Raw genomic sequence first — 15,593 nt, forward strand, 5'->3', positions numbered from 1 at the left:
TACCAAGTAAGTATCATTAGATTCTTCATTAGTTATATTTTCATATTATACCTATTTGATGTCATCAATCTTTGTGTTTCTCTCTATAATTTTAGTCAAACTTAAAAAAGTTTGACTCTCCAAGATTCTTGGAATGACTTACAATTTGGGATGGAGGGAGTAGTAAACATAGGGTTCGGTGAACAACTCATCCATCGAAGAAGAACAGACAGAATCAAATGGTCGGAGCCTCTTAATTGTACTCTGACGCCGAACCCCAAACACTGTCATGGATTCCGTAGAAAACAAAACATGTTTTGACGCTTTCCATACTGCAAGTTACTAACTAGCTAGAGGTACGCCATATTGAGACCACAAGCACGACTGCACGGGCCTCCGCTCGCTTGAGCTACGCAGCGCAACTGCAAGCGGCTACTCAAAGTCAAAGCTCGTCATGCGCATGCACACAGCCAGATCTTTACAAAGTTTCAGTTTAATCGCCAGTTAGCAACGAGGTGTGGTGCTCGTCATCCGCATGCACACAGCCAGATCTTTACAAGGTCTCTAGATCTTCAACTCGAGTTTAAATGTTGATTTTCTTTTTAATTAATGGAAAATGACTATTTTGACTAGTTGGGTGTTGTTACACTATTTAGAGTCTGTTTGATATCAAGGGCTAATTGTTAGGTAGCTAAAAATTAGCTAAAATTGGTACTAGCACATCTAAACTGGGGTTAATTTTTTAGCTGAACCTTCAAGAAGCTGTTAGCCAACTAACTAGTCGACCCCAACTAATTTAAATTAATTTTTAGCACAAACTAATAACTAGCTCTAGCTGATACAAACATCCCCTTAGTACCAGGACTAATGTTCTTATTTTTGTTAAGACCTCAACAATAATTAAGCATTTTGTGTCATTGCTACGCCAACATATATACCAAATTATTTTAACATTGACTAACACGGACTTACAAGTAATTTAGATCAATCACACAATCATATATACTTCTGGATATTCAAATGAGTAAATTCTATAATAACGAATATTATGATTAGCAACATAAGATTGATATTACTAGGTTCACTATAAAAGATACTTTCATAATATATCACTCTTTTCATATAAGATGACATAAATTTATAGATGATATTGGTAGTTAAAGTACTACTCCCTTCGTACGATAAAGAATATAATTCTCATTGTCAATGAGTCAATCCATCTCAAATTTGATCAAGTATATACAAATAAATATGTAGTATATTAGAGACATTTCCGATAAATGTATCTCTAAATAGATTTATTATGATAATATATTTTGCGACCGGAGATTTATATCTCTAAATAGATTTATTATGAAGTATTAACATTTGCGACCGGAGATTGCCTCTTTTGGAGAAGCGACACTCCCAATGGAGTATTAACGATGGTTTCTATCTCTATTAAATAGCTTATCAGCTAAGCAAAATGCTGATGTGGCAGTCTAATTAGGGCACTCCCAATGGAGTATTAATGATGGTTTCTATCTCTATTAAATAGCTTACCAGTAAAACAAAATGCTGATGTGGCAGGCTAATTAACGAGGAAAGAGATGAGAATCAGAGAAAATCGTTTCTTAACCGGGAAACGACGTCTGCCCTCCACCCGAGGCGTGAAGAAACGGCGGATTCAGCGTTGGGAAGAAACCACCGGTTTCTATCCAGGTGCTGCCCGCATGCGCTTGCCCACGCAGCGCTCGCTGGCGCCACCGTGCTCGCGTGCCGCAGCTCTCGTCCGTCAGCCGCGCTCGTCCGCGCCGCCGTGCTCGCGTGCCGCAGCGCTCGCCCGCGCCGCAGCGCTCGCCCGCGCCGCTGCTCTCGCCCGCGCCGCCGCACTTGCCCGTTGGCCGCGCTTGCCTTCGCTGGTTGCGCTCGCATGCCGGCTACGCTCGTCCGCGCCGGGCGTGCTCGTGTGCGCTGGCTGTGCTCACGTGCCGGCAACGCTCGCTTGCGCTGGCCGCACTCGCCCGCACCGCAGCACTTCCGCCGCCGCGCTCGCGTGCCTGCTGCTGCCTCCTCTGCTTTTTGTTTGGTAGGGAGAACCAGATGAGAGAAGTCGCAGAAAAAATAGAGAACGAGATGAGAGAGAGAATCCGATGAAGGGACACGGAGGAGAGAAAAAAATGCCCACATTTATTACTTAAAAACACCTAAATTGTGTGAGGTAGTTTATATAGATAATTTTTTTTCTGACGTGGTCACCATGGAATACGTGTGTAGTTTCTATCATTATCATTAGGACCGCCCTAAGGACTAGGTCTAGGGCTATAGTAATTGTTTTGCAATAAATGTCCAGCTCAAACATTAGTTACCGGCAGCAAGGTTTACATGCTCAAGGGTTACCACTAGGAAACGGTAGTTCCCGCGCTCGGGCGTCTGGGCGTCCTCCATTTCGCGTGCTCCACGTGGGGTTGCCTCTGATTCAGAAGTACCCAGCCACGGCGTTGTAAGGATGCCTTGTCGGCGTAAGGAGGAGGACACACTGAGACGATTTAGGGCATCTTTGGCACGGCTTATGCTGGCTTCGGCTTCATCTATTTTGTGCAAATCGAGGCACTGTAGCGTAAAACCGTTTTGTAAGCCGAAGTTAAAATGAACTAGAAGCCGGGAAAAGCCAGTTTTTCTGGCTTCACTGGCTTTGGCTTCACCGGTGAAGCCGTTTTGGATGAGCCGTGCCAAAGGGGGCTTTAGTAGTAGGTGAGGAGGAGAGATGCAAGACCCGATTTGCTTTTGAAACATCCAAATACAACAGTTGCAACATACGTCTGAAGGCACATGAAACACATAAAACATACTTCTGAAACACTTGAAAAGAACACCTGAAAACACTTAAAAACGATTGCAAACATAGCACATCTAGATAAAACACATGCAACGTATGTGTGAAACATATGCAACATCTAGATAAACACACTTGCAACATGCGTCCGGAAAGTACAGATGAAAAATTGGTAACAGATCTTTACAACATATGTGTACAACCATTGCAACATCCTAATCTACTTTTGCAACATCCATCTAAAACACTTGCAACATACCTCTGAAACACTCGAAACATACGCTTGCAACATACACTTTTCAGCAAAACATGGCAGCCAGGCGGGCGGAGCATGGCACAACGGGATCCAGCTGTGCGGTCGCGGCAGAGAAGGAGGATGGCAGCGGGCAGGTGGTTGTGCGGCCCTTGGTTAGCGGCTGCGCTGCCCCCGGTGATAGGGCACACATGGTGCCCGCGGTGGAGGTGAAAGCAGCAGTCGGGTGGTGCGGCCTCGCGCAGCGAACACGCCACGGCGGTCCGATCGTGGGGGAGCATGCCGTGGCAGTGGAGAGGAGACCGGTGGGAGGCACGGTATAGATGGAGGCTTGCGGGAGCTGCGGCGGAGCCGGTCGCGGAGCGCAGTCGCAGTGATGCATATACTTTTTTTTAATCTGCGGTGACTAGAGGGGAGCGGAAGATGTGGAGAGGAACGGATAGGTTTCTAGACGTTGAGTCTATCAATAGGGTGACCGGCGCGGAAAGAAAAAAGAGAAGCAACCGAACAAGCCTTTTTTTAATGCAATCACGGGCTCTATGGCTTTGTAATTGGAACCATAAGCTCGACAAACATCGCGAGCAATCAAGGTCTTTACAAATTCTGGGAGGGGCTTGCCCACACATGGCGATCACCCGGGTCCCAACACATAGCGAGCTTAGCTAAATTATGTGCTATCCCATTACAAGCTCTAGGAATAGAAATGACACTACTGCATACAAAATGCTCATTCAACAAATCACGAGTGTCCCTTATCAACATTCCGCATGCTGCGAGATCCATGGATGGTGAGACAAGAGCTTTTTGAAGAATTGTCGAGTCCATCTCCACCTGCACTCGTGAAATGCTATGATCTGTAGCCGCTTGTAAAGCCTGGGCACACGCTACTTCTTCATCTGTGATCGCATCTGGGATTGATCTCAGGCGACCGGCCCCTGCAAGCACCACTTCGCCTTCGTAGTCACGGACAGTAAGGCCCCAACTTCCTTGCATCGTGTCCTGGATGAATGAGCCATCCGAATTGATCTTGCAACCGAACAAGCCTTAGAATGCGTGGCTCCCGTCGCCGTTCTGCCTTGGCTAATGTCCAGGTGCGGTTACACGCTAACCGGTTTGTATGGTTGCGGCATAACTTTTTTTATTAGCCTTTCTATTCATGTCAAATTAAGCAAACAAATATCACCCACTATAGTATTACTACGTTCTTTTAATTTTAACTTGTCTCGCTCCTTTTAAATTAAACATATGTGACATATGTGAAAAGATATTGTGGTTATAAATATTTATTTTAATCTTATAAAGCTAGAAAAGTTATAATATAAATGTTACTATCTAAAAAAATCAATAAGATTTCAATTAACAATATGCCATTAAACACAAATTAATGTTTTATTTTTTCTTGTTAATGTTCTTAGGCACATCCTTCCAAACAAACAGACTATGACCGAACTTACCTGATCAAAAAGATTTCTTCAGATTTCTTAGTAATTTTTTTTCTAGGCAAATTGTTCAGTTCTCCAACCAAACAAGATCCTAGATTCCTAGTGCCTTGTATGATATGGTGATAAGTTAGCTAAAGGAAAAAAGGCTCATAATGCAAAATCAGCCTACTTAAGTGTTAACTTCTACAAATGCTCTATATGAAGCTGTTCAATGTACATTTCCTTGTTCAAGTTTCTTTTGCTCACAACATGACATATTCAGCTCGGGCCCTATATCAATCCAGGATCCGAAGTAGGGTGTATATATAATATTTTATAGAGGTAGGTGTACACGCGAGTATACGTGATTTGAAGAAAAAATGTGTTTTGTGATTTTATAATAAACACTAAAAATGTGGAATGTTTGCAACGTTCATAATAGCACGGAGTAGCCCAACAACACGGCCTAATATTGTTTCCTAGACTAATGACAACAGGCCCCCATCATATCCATCAAGGCCTATACGCTGCAAATTTACTACACAGCGGCCCATTTTACAAGCAACCCTGTACAGTATGTACGAAATTGAAAACATGAAAAAAAATGAAAATGTCGCCCACCGTGGGGCTCGAACCCACGACCACAAGGTTAAGAGCCTTGCGCTCTACCGACTGAGCTAGACGGGCTTCTGTCTTAAATTTGTTGAAAATCTTCTAAATATTGGAAATACCTAGGTTTGCTGTCAAATGTAAATATCATCACATCTGCACGTCCGTATGGTGTTGTCACGTTGACTTGTAGGCTACAAGTTGTAGCGAACACAATTTCAGCTGAAATCTTATTTTTCTTTGGAACAATTTCAGCTGAAATCTTTTGTGCAGATAGCCTCATCTGTTCAGAATAGACCCGGCCAACAAGAGCACAATCCTGCAAATTTGGCATGGACACGCGCCCTGTTCGTTTGGTTTATAAGCCATACTTTTTCAGTCAACGAGCATTATTTTTCTTTCATAATAATCAACCAACAATACTTTTAGTCATGACTTATCAGCCCAAATAACAGGTGAACGCACACTCTACAGAGCAGACGTGCCATCGTTTTCGCCGGTCATATCTGGGAGCTTTATCTGCTGTATATAGGTTGTCACCAGATTATCCGAGGTGCCGCCTCATTCTCTCGTTCTACTGCACCATGACAACACCTCCATAAAGGAGAGGGCCGTGAACGATCGCGTTTACACCAAGCTGAGAGTAAGACTCCAAAGCGCCACGTCATCTCAAATATTCGGTGGCACCCCTGATTGACATCCGATGCTCCAAAATATATTCTTTTCCAAGAGATAAATAAATGCAGAGAAGAGTGGACTTCTCTATTCCTAAAGAGTTCTCTCTTTAGATCATTTGTCCCAGTCCACCATATAAAACCATTACTTCTCTGTAATTCTCTCAGATTTAAAGTAAATATAATCTACGATCCGGACTCAACAATAAACCCTGTTTTCTACTTTAAGTCTGTGGCCACCCAAGGGATTTATTCTAGTCTAAAGAAGATTTACTAGTGATCCAAGATTCGGATGGACTTGTTAATTTGAGTGTGGGTGACTGAGTTAATAATTATCTAAGTCAAGCTAAACAAAATGGTGGAGGTGTCATTTTCGACCAGATTACCATCAAGTATCACATCTAGAAAAGTTTATAAATCACTTCAGATTCTTTGCCCTTTTAATTAATTAAGCCATGCCTATTATTTTAGCGACTACAAACTGTGGAATATAATGCAGCTTATTATTGCAAGGTGTAAAATATGCAAGCTTGGAGAAGTAGATTGTTGATAATAGCAATATGACATGTGGATTGTTACAATCGTGCCATGTGCTACGTCACCATCCGATGATGAAAGAACTCCATTGCCAAGTATACAGAGTTTCATACATATCCAATACATGTAGAGTCTTTTACTTGTAAATTCTATATCTGCCACTAAAAAGGTTGTGACGCTTAGGGGCCGTTTGGCACGGCTTCAAGACCGTCTTCAGGAGTTGTTTTACAGCTTCACCTGCCAAACGGGGTGGTGCTTCACCGCCAGCTTCACGGGCAGAGCCCCAGATTTTGTGGTCTCACAGGGGTGCGAGCAGGATGAAGCCCGAGAAAACCAGCTTGTCTCGGTGTCGCGGGTGGGCCCCAGCATAGAAAATTGCCGGATTTGCCCACTGGTTTCGCGCGGGGAGAAGCAGAGGTCTGGCCAGCGAGTGGAGCGGCGGAGACGACGCACAGTGGTGTGTGCTCGGCTGCCAGGGCAGGGGCGCGAGGTGGATGGCCGTCACAGCGTGGGCTCCGCTGCCGCCAAGAGCAAGCGAGAGTGCGGGTGCTGTCGCCGGGAGCAAGCGCGGGGAGATGCACGTAGGCGGCACGCTCTCCGAAGCACGGTGTCGGGCCGTCCGGGGGCACCCAGCCGCATGGGAAGGGGCGGAGGCAGCGCGGTCACCGGAGGACATGCGGGGCCGCGCAGGTGCCCAGCCACCGAGCGCGCAGGTGGGGATGGCCCCAAGCGCGCAGGTTCCCAGCTGCCGAGCGCAGGTGCCACGGTGGTGGAGATGAGAGATCGGGGCAGGAGGAGGAAGAAGAGGCAGACGCAGTGGGGAGAATGGATAACGTGGAGAGAGAAGAGGGAGACCAAAGAAATAATAAAGAGAAGAAAAAATGAAGAAAAAAAAAAGGGTATTTTGAGTATTTCACTCCTTCCGAGTTTCGATACGTTTCGATACTCACGGAGAAGTTATTTTGCCAAATAATTCAACCAAACAGCTTCAACTCTAGCCATAAAGCTGCTCATGCAACCAAAACCGATAAAAGTTGATTCACTGGTGAAGCTAAAATTTATCAAACAGGTCCTTAATGGGTTACCGAGTAAAATTTCTTGTGACCTACGTGCCACTGTTGTCAGCTTCCATTAGCATTTTCTGTCTATTGAGTCTGCTGAGGCATTTCATTTCTTTCTAAAAAGACAATCTGGCCCCGTGCTGCTAGGGAAACCCATGCACATTTTTTAAAATAAAACACTAGATGAGTGAGCGCACCATCTGAATGATTTTCATAGATATGGGACGTAGTCTGTTAAGGCAGGGTGCTTGGAGCATCACATTATCTGTGCATATTTGATTTTTTTTGTGCGAATGTGTGCATATTTGATTTGATGGTGCACCATGCATATTTGATTTGATGGTTCACGCTGTTCCTGCTAGGAAACACTAGTATAGAAACGAGCTGTACTTCCGGTTGAGAAACCCTTCAGTCCCAGTTTTCCAACTGGGAGCATGAATGCAGGACTAAAGGGCTCCTCCTTTAGTCCCGGTTTCTCGTCCGGGACTAAAGGTTAGTCCCGGTTGATAATACCAACCGGGGCTAAAGAGGCCTCCCGGCCTGGCCACGTGGGCCGGCCCTTTAGTTCCGGTTGGTATTACTAACCGGGTCTAAAGGTTTTTTTTTCTATTTTCAATTGATGATTCGTTTTGGTTTTCGAATAGGTTTTCGGATACGCATTCTACGCTGCTAATAATATACGTATTCTATACGCTTATAATGTTCGAACATTTTGTACAAACTAAAGTATGAGACTAACGTATATATTACATGCATATACATATATTGTACGTTATTTTATGTACATATATATATTATAAATAAAGCTTGCATTGTATATTCTATCATATCCTTGGGATAACAAATTCACTTCATCTGGTTTGGCTTCCATGCATGTTTCGTTCACGTCATTGTAGAACTCGCCGATGGGGTTTAAGACCTGGTCATTAAGAAATCCTGTTATGGTCTCTTGAATTGCTTTCAGTTGGTTACGTCGTATGACTTTTTTCTTCAACCATAGAACCTTCAATATAAATTAAAGGAAAAGTATTAATATATATATATATATATATATATATATATATATATATATATATATATATATATATATGTGTGTGTGTGTGTGTTGGTCGCGTGATTACTTATATATATGGGCAATAAAAAAATTGTGAATATATGAATATATTTATATAACGTACTTTGAGGATCTCTTTAGGAGTTCTTTTTACGTACGTCATGATGAACTCGCAAACATAGTATCTGCAGTAGTTGGTCTCCTGTTCTTGCTTCAGAACCCACTTTTACGAGAAAAAAGATCCGGTGAATTGAAAGCATGCATGGTGTTAATTGAATTATATATATATATATATATATATATATATATATATATATATATATATATATATATATATATATATATATATATGTAGCTAGTACTTACTTTGTGTGCGATTACATCTAGTGGCGCTTTGCAATGTTTCATGTGGTGTTCCTCAATGAAACTTTTCCAAACACTGCACCCAATAAAATAAAAAACTAATTTGGCCTTTAATAATTGTTGCAGTTAAGAGATCGGGGTATATATAGTTGCTAGAGAGATTAAATTACCATTGGATAATATCTATCATGTCTTGGTACTCTGGTTGCTCTTTTCTTAATGAGTCTAAGATGCTCAACCGACTATTGGCCATATCGATGACCATCAATATCCAGTGATTGCTGTATATATTTTTGTACACAAATATGATCGACATTAACTAGAGTCAATATATATATATATATGGGAGATAGCTTAGCTAGTAAGTAAATAATTGAACAAATGTCCATATGATCGACATTAATTATTTAACACTCACTTGAAGTTGTAGGGGAAGAGTATGTCCTTGTTTTGTTGGTTCACTAAGAACCTCATGAGATTTTTCTTGAGTTCAACTTTCCATTGAGGCGGGGGATTAGGGTGTTTGAATACGATATTTGGATCAATGAAACCAACATTATTATCCTTTCTCTTTCTGAGTTCTGTCATTTCATATCTGCATATATAAAAATATAGTGTGAGGATATATAATCTATAAAAGACTTTAAATGTGTGACCATCTGACCATCTGACCATCAAACTATTCATCCCAGCGCCTCCCCCACTCAGATCCCTGTAGAACAACAGGCATAGAAATTTAACCGTCCGATGTGCATGTCCCCAGCAGATGGCCGCCACGCCCTCCTCCAGCGGCCCCACTCATTTATATATATACATGTAGCTTTATATATATACACTTTAATAGTAAAAAATAATCACACTTACAGACAATAGCAGCTAATGAGACTTTTATCGAGAGAGTCCAGGTGGCATAGTTGGTGTAATTCTGAAAACTCGACATATATAACGTCATCGCCACAGAAGTAATGTTGGTTTCTAACTCTGACAGAAACAAAGGTCTCTACCCGTTTACACACCGCCATGTACCACTTGTTTAGCAGGTACATTTGCGTACCTAGTTCACCTAAGGCCTCAGGATTATATAGACTCTTTCTATATTCAAATTTCTTCCAAGGATCCACTTTCGGAGTAGATGGTCCTTCAGCGAGCACTTGGGCAAGGTCCAAACCAGTATCCTCGTAAAACCGAACCAGGTCCTCAAAATTGACATCCAGTAAGTCTAAGTTTGAACCATATTCATTACGAATGACAAGAGGGGGACTGATTGTTGTGATTGTTGTCTGAGTTGTGCAACACATTTCCCTGCTCTAGTCTTTTTCTGCGCCGCCTCAAATGACTTGGAGCGATCGTAGTCCAATTTTGGCAGGGTCTTTTGAGATTCCCGCTTTTTCTGGTCCACCTTCTTTCTTAGAAGATCTGGAGGTAGGTAGAAGTACGGTTTCTCCGGGCTCTCCCTCGCTTCTTGTTGCTTTCTTACTTTTTCAAAGAAACTGTTCACATCTTTTTATACTGCAGCATTTAATTCCTTTACACTTTTCTTGTAAGATAATTTTTGGGGAATAACTGGATTAGAGGAGGCTTTCTTCTTTGCCGGCTGGTGGGCCAACGGCTTCATTTGCGGGGCGGACCTCTTAGGAGCTGGCTGCTTCTTGGTCATCAAGGGAGGCGGGGCAGCCGTTGGATACCTCCTTGGAGGCGTTGGAGACCTCCTTGGAGCCACTGGAGACCTCCTTGGAGGCGTTGGAGACCTCCTTGGAGGTGGCGGCGGTGGCGGCGTTGCATAATCATTGCCCGGAGCACTATGATGATCTGGAGATTGAATAATTGGACTTAGGTTGGCGGAGGCCCTGCTGTGTGAGTACAAAAAAGAATAATTAAGTATAAGAAATTGTTATTATTAATCATGCATGTCAATAGAAAATTAGTGAAAAAATTGTTTCGTTCACTTTTGTCCACACATATTGTCTGGCAGTTGAGGAAGCGGCGGTGGACTAAAGACCCCGGGAATAATGATGTAGCGCTTGCGCCATAGTATGAATGTCTTCTCTGCTTCTCCTAGAGTCTTCTCCCCATCACCTCCTAGAATGTCAAGAGCCAGATCACTAAAACCTTTGTTAACTCTATCCACTAAGACGCTAACATATCCAGGTGGTATTATTGCCCCATGGATTCTTGGTGTCTTAGTAGGATCTAAAGGAGAAAAAACACCGAGAGCCACCATGATTGTGGCATTCCCTTTTGGAATATGTAGCTCACATGATGTAAACGGTGCAGTGATGTCATCCACGGGGAAACGTAGCATTGTGTCATCTTGATTTGGTAACTCCGTGGAAGCGCAGCTGCTTTTCAACTGATCAGGGGGGCTAATATTAATGTTGATTCCTGGATCTGATGCCTGCCTTTGGGCACTCATTGCTATTTGCACTTGCTTTATGATTTCATCTGCATTCTAGCTTGCATGTCTTTTTCGCGCTCCTATGCTTGAAGCAACGCCTCCCATGACAAACGAACATATTCCTCCAACCTGCTGATCCGTGTTGCTTCCTGATCCTTCCTTCTCTGCCGGCTTCTATAGGTATCTCTGTCGTTAGAGAAACCATGCTTCCAAGAAATGTTCCGTCCTAAACCTCTCGTTCAACCACTATGTTCAGTAGTCCTAATGGCATACGTCAGTTCATCCTTCTCTCTATTGGGCCTGAACGCACCAATAGCTTTAGCTTGTAGAGCATAAGAAAATCTTTGTGTTGCTCTTTTGAGTTTTGGGCCATGAACCAGCTTCCCGGTCTCTAGGTCTAGTCTTCCCCCATGAGCGAAAAACCAATTCTTCGCGCGTTTGGGCCAATTGAGTGATTTTGGTGTGATACCCTTGGCAAGAATGTCCGCTTTCATTTTTCCCACTTGGGAATGTAGTTGCGTAGCCACCTGATCCCATGCCATGGTGGTATACCTTCTATCGGGCATTCTCTTGGTTCCTTCTCACCCGTTCCTCACCCTCTTTCGATGTCTTGTACTATACAAAATTATTCCAATAGGGCCTCAACTTCGTGAGCGGGCCCCTAGTATTGAAATCGGGCGTTAGGTTCTTCTTGACGTATTTCGTGTATAGGGATTTCTTCTAAGTCTGGAATTGTGTGGCCATCTTCTTCATAGCCCATTTTTGAACTAGCTCCTTCAATTCATCATCGTTGATATCATCATAATCATCCGCTTGCAACGTGAAATATTGAAGGATATCATCCCAAATTAAATTCTTATCAAGATCAGAGACAAAACTAACATGAGGCTCGTTGGTCTTTTGCTTCCATTCACGGGCACTGATCGGAAGTCTGTCCCTTACAAGATACCCACAGTGTTGCATGAATTTCCTTGCAAGTGGACCAAGTGGTTCGCCTGTCTCGGTATTGAATTCCGATATTATGTAGCGCCCCTTCAATGGCTTTTTCGGGCCTCGAATATTTTTGCTTTTCGCCATTGTGGTCGTCGATCTAGAGGGCTACGTATAAAAAAGAATAAATAAATATCATGTGTACACATAATAGATGATAGATATTCAAATATATATATAATATTCAAATATATATATATATAAATATATACCTCGCCAGTATTTTCTTGCATAATATTTTCTTGATTATTTTCAAGAGCCAGGTATTGACTCCCGTCATCTACATCCTGCTAGTCACCATCAGCAAATTGAGTGCCGGTGTTGATAATATCCATTATTTCTTCATCCCTGTTGTCTCTCAGGGCAGCCATCTAGCTTTTACACCACTAGATATATCTATAAAAAATAAAAACCATATATCTATAAAATGGATCGAGTCATGTGCTTAAAATTAATTAAATAACTACACTCGAAATTCAAGTCTCCAAAGCATAACTTTGATTTCTTATTTTCTAGAAATATTTATTGGCAAGTGATATATATAACAATATAAATTTAAAACTCTCTAATATGTATAACATATATATATATAACAATGAAACCATACACTAGTCATGCATATGCTATTTAATGGATAGAGCTAGGGGATTAAACTTAAATAATTATAGAATTTAGGGTTATTATTTACGCCGAGCTCTGGTTAGGGTTTGCATGCGCATAACTTAATTAGGATATATATAAGAGTTTGGAGTGGAGCTCGGCCGGGTTAGGATTAGGAGCGAGTTCAGGATATTAGGTTATATATATCCTGATCTACATTGGTGTATATAAATATATCAAAATTCATGTCACCCTAATTATGAAGAATCAAATATATATAACTATAGAATTCAAGGTTATTATTTATGCCTTTGTTAGGGTTTAGAGCGGAGCTCGGCCGGGTTAGGGTTTGGAGCGGAGCTTAGGATATTAGGATATATATCAACATTAATGTCAATATATCAAAATTCAGATATATATACCAAAAAATTCATAGCACTAATAAAAACAATCTTTTCAATTGTGACGAAGATTCTAATATATTTCTACAACTATATATTGTACCATGCAAATAATAATTAGGGTGGCATGAATTTTATTAGTGCTTATGCTCGATGTCCATCATTGTCAATTGTCATCACCTGCATCTGCATGCCGTGGTGGCGTGGTGGCGAAGCCGTGGGGTAAGATTCGCATACGTGCTCCCTCATGATTTGATGTTTTTATGTAAGGTGGGATGAAGCGGTGTATAGTAGCGTGTTTACTTCAGTTTAGTTAACAAATAACAAGAACTAACGCTGAATCGAGTAACACGATTTTGATGTGTCACTTGACAGGTCCAGGTAAAAAAAGGATTAATTCACGCCAAAAAAGGGGTTGCTGGCTCTAATTAGAACATTCGTCGTGCTTACACGTACAGCAGACCCTAAGGGTGTAGTGTAGGCATATGTATTCGGTTTCATTATAGTGTAGGTATATGTATTCTCTCCCTTAGGATCGAGCGAGGCTATGATGAAAAAAAAAACAATCTGTCATCAGATAGATTTTGATGGAGCTGAGGACCGCGGCGCAGAACAAGCAGAATGGAGGTGCCTCAGGGCCACCCCTGAACACACTCATACACACACTGTTGCTCACATATAACATGGCGAGCACAAGCACGATGGCGAGGACAAGCACGAGCACAAGCACGCACGGTGAGGAGATCGAGGATGACGAGAGTGTGGAGCCGGACAGGACAAGGCGCGCGTGCGCGTAGAGCCAGCCGCCGGGGACAAAGGACGAGCTCGAGGCGCGGTGCTGGCTGGAGGTGATCTCTCAACGATGAGGATGAGCGTGCGGTGACGCGGACGATGACGAGCGCTCTGACAAAGGGGACGACGATGAGCGCTATGGTGAAGGGGACGACGAGCGCACGGTGAGGCGTGAGAGCGCGTGGAGCCAGGGACAAAGCTGGCAATGACGAGGACAAGGATCGACGATTGCGATGAGGACGTGGCAGATCCAAATCAGATCTGGGTGTGGGCGAGGACGATGGCGATGGATCCGGGTCTGGGCGCCATGCATGAACGGGAGAGGCGCAAGCCGGGCCGCCAGCGGAGACGGTGAGAGATGGGAGAGGCGCGTGGAGGCAGTTGGAGCCGATGAGGAGCGACGGCGGCGTGGTGGCTCTCGGGCGATGGATGAAGATGATGGAGGCAGAGAAAAAGACAAGGCGATATATATTTAGGGGATCTTTAGTCCCGGGTGAGATCTTTAGTCCCAAGTGAAGCCATGGCCCGGGACTAAAGGACCTTTAGTCCTGGGTGATGGTAAGAACCAGGACTAAAGGTCTAACCTATAGTCCCGGGTGTAGCCATGACCCAGGACTAAAGTTATTTTTTTGGCGGGCCATGAAAACGTAGCCAATCTTTAGTCCCGGGTGGCTGATCCACCCACGAGTAAAGGTGGGCTGCAGTTGGCTTTCTAGTAGTTTCCAGAAGTTTTTCATTTTTATATAAATATGCAGAGAGTTATTAATTGCCTAATAAATAAAATATTATCCAAAAAATTATAAAAAAATTCCTGGACTTGGTTTTGCATTATTATACACAACAAAAATTTATAACCTAAACTCTTTTGTTTTACTATATAAATATTTAACATAGTGTAAATAATAATTACAATTTGCACCATGCAAAAATATACTACTTGATTAAAATTATTAAAACTATTGCTTTTCGATAGGAAATTAGTTTTCACATCTTATTAACGTTGATCATTTGTTTTTTCATCACGCATTCTCCACGGGAAATCCACCGTCAAGCAAAAAATTCATTTAAACCGTAGAAAATATGAAAATATGACAAAAAAAATCTGAAGTCATAATTATTACATAATAGGTCTAATGCATCACCATATCAAGCCAGGACTAAAACCATTTTTCACTAATTTTTTCACATCAGATGCATTGCTTTTGCTTTTTGCTTTGTGCGACATGGAAATCCCACCATCAAACACAAATTTAATCTGAACATAGAAAAAAAGAAACACCTAATAAACATCTCTGAATTCACAATTATTACGTAATACCTCTAATACACACTATTAAACATCACTATATATATCAAGCGGGCATAGTAGTGAACTTCTTCTTAACGTATATCCCTTGGTTATGATCGCGCCGTAACCATAGAGTGTCCTCATCATTTAGCTGGATGCTTGGGTCTTTGTTCACTGTGAAGGGTGGAATTCGGTCATCCTTTTCATAATCTTCTGATATGTCTGACTTGTCTTCAATTCCGACGATGTTTCTTTTCCCTGAAAGAACTATGTGGCGCTTTGGCTCATTGATTGGGTCGTTGTTGTTTTTCCCTCTCTTCGGTTTTGTAGACATATCCTGACATAGAACACCTGATTCACA

At 42.4% G+C, this 15,593-nt stretch overlaps 1 non-coding gene across 1 annotated transcript; it reads right to left on the bottom strand.

Annotated features, from left to right (window-relative positions):
• Window positions 1-5,082: 5,082 nt before the first annotated feature.
• Window positions 5,083-5,155, bottom strand: TRNAK-CUU (transfer RNA lysine (anticodon CUU)). Its single transcript has one exon. It is a non-coding gene; the product is annotated as a tRNA-Lys (tRNA).
• Between the last annotated feature and the right edge of the window lie 10,438 nt (window positions 5,156-15,593).

This window comes from Miscanthus floridulus, chromosome 17 (genome assembly GCF_019320115.1).
Source record: "Miscanthus floridulus cultivar M001 chromosome 17, ASM1932011v1, whole genome shotgun sequence".
NCBI classification, from domain to species: Eukaryota; Viridiplantae; Streptophyta; class Magnoliopsida; order Poales; family Poaceae; genus Miscanthus; species Miscanthus floridulus.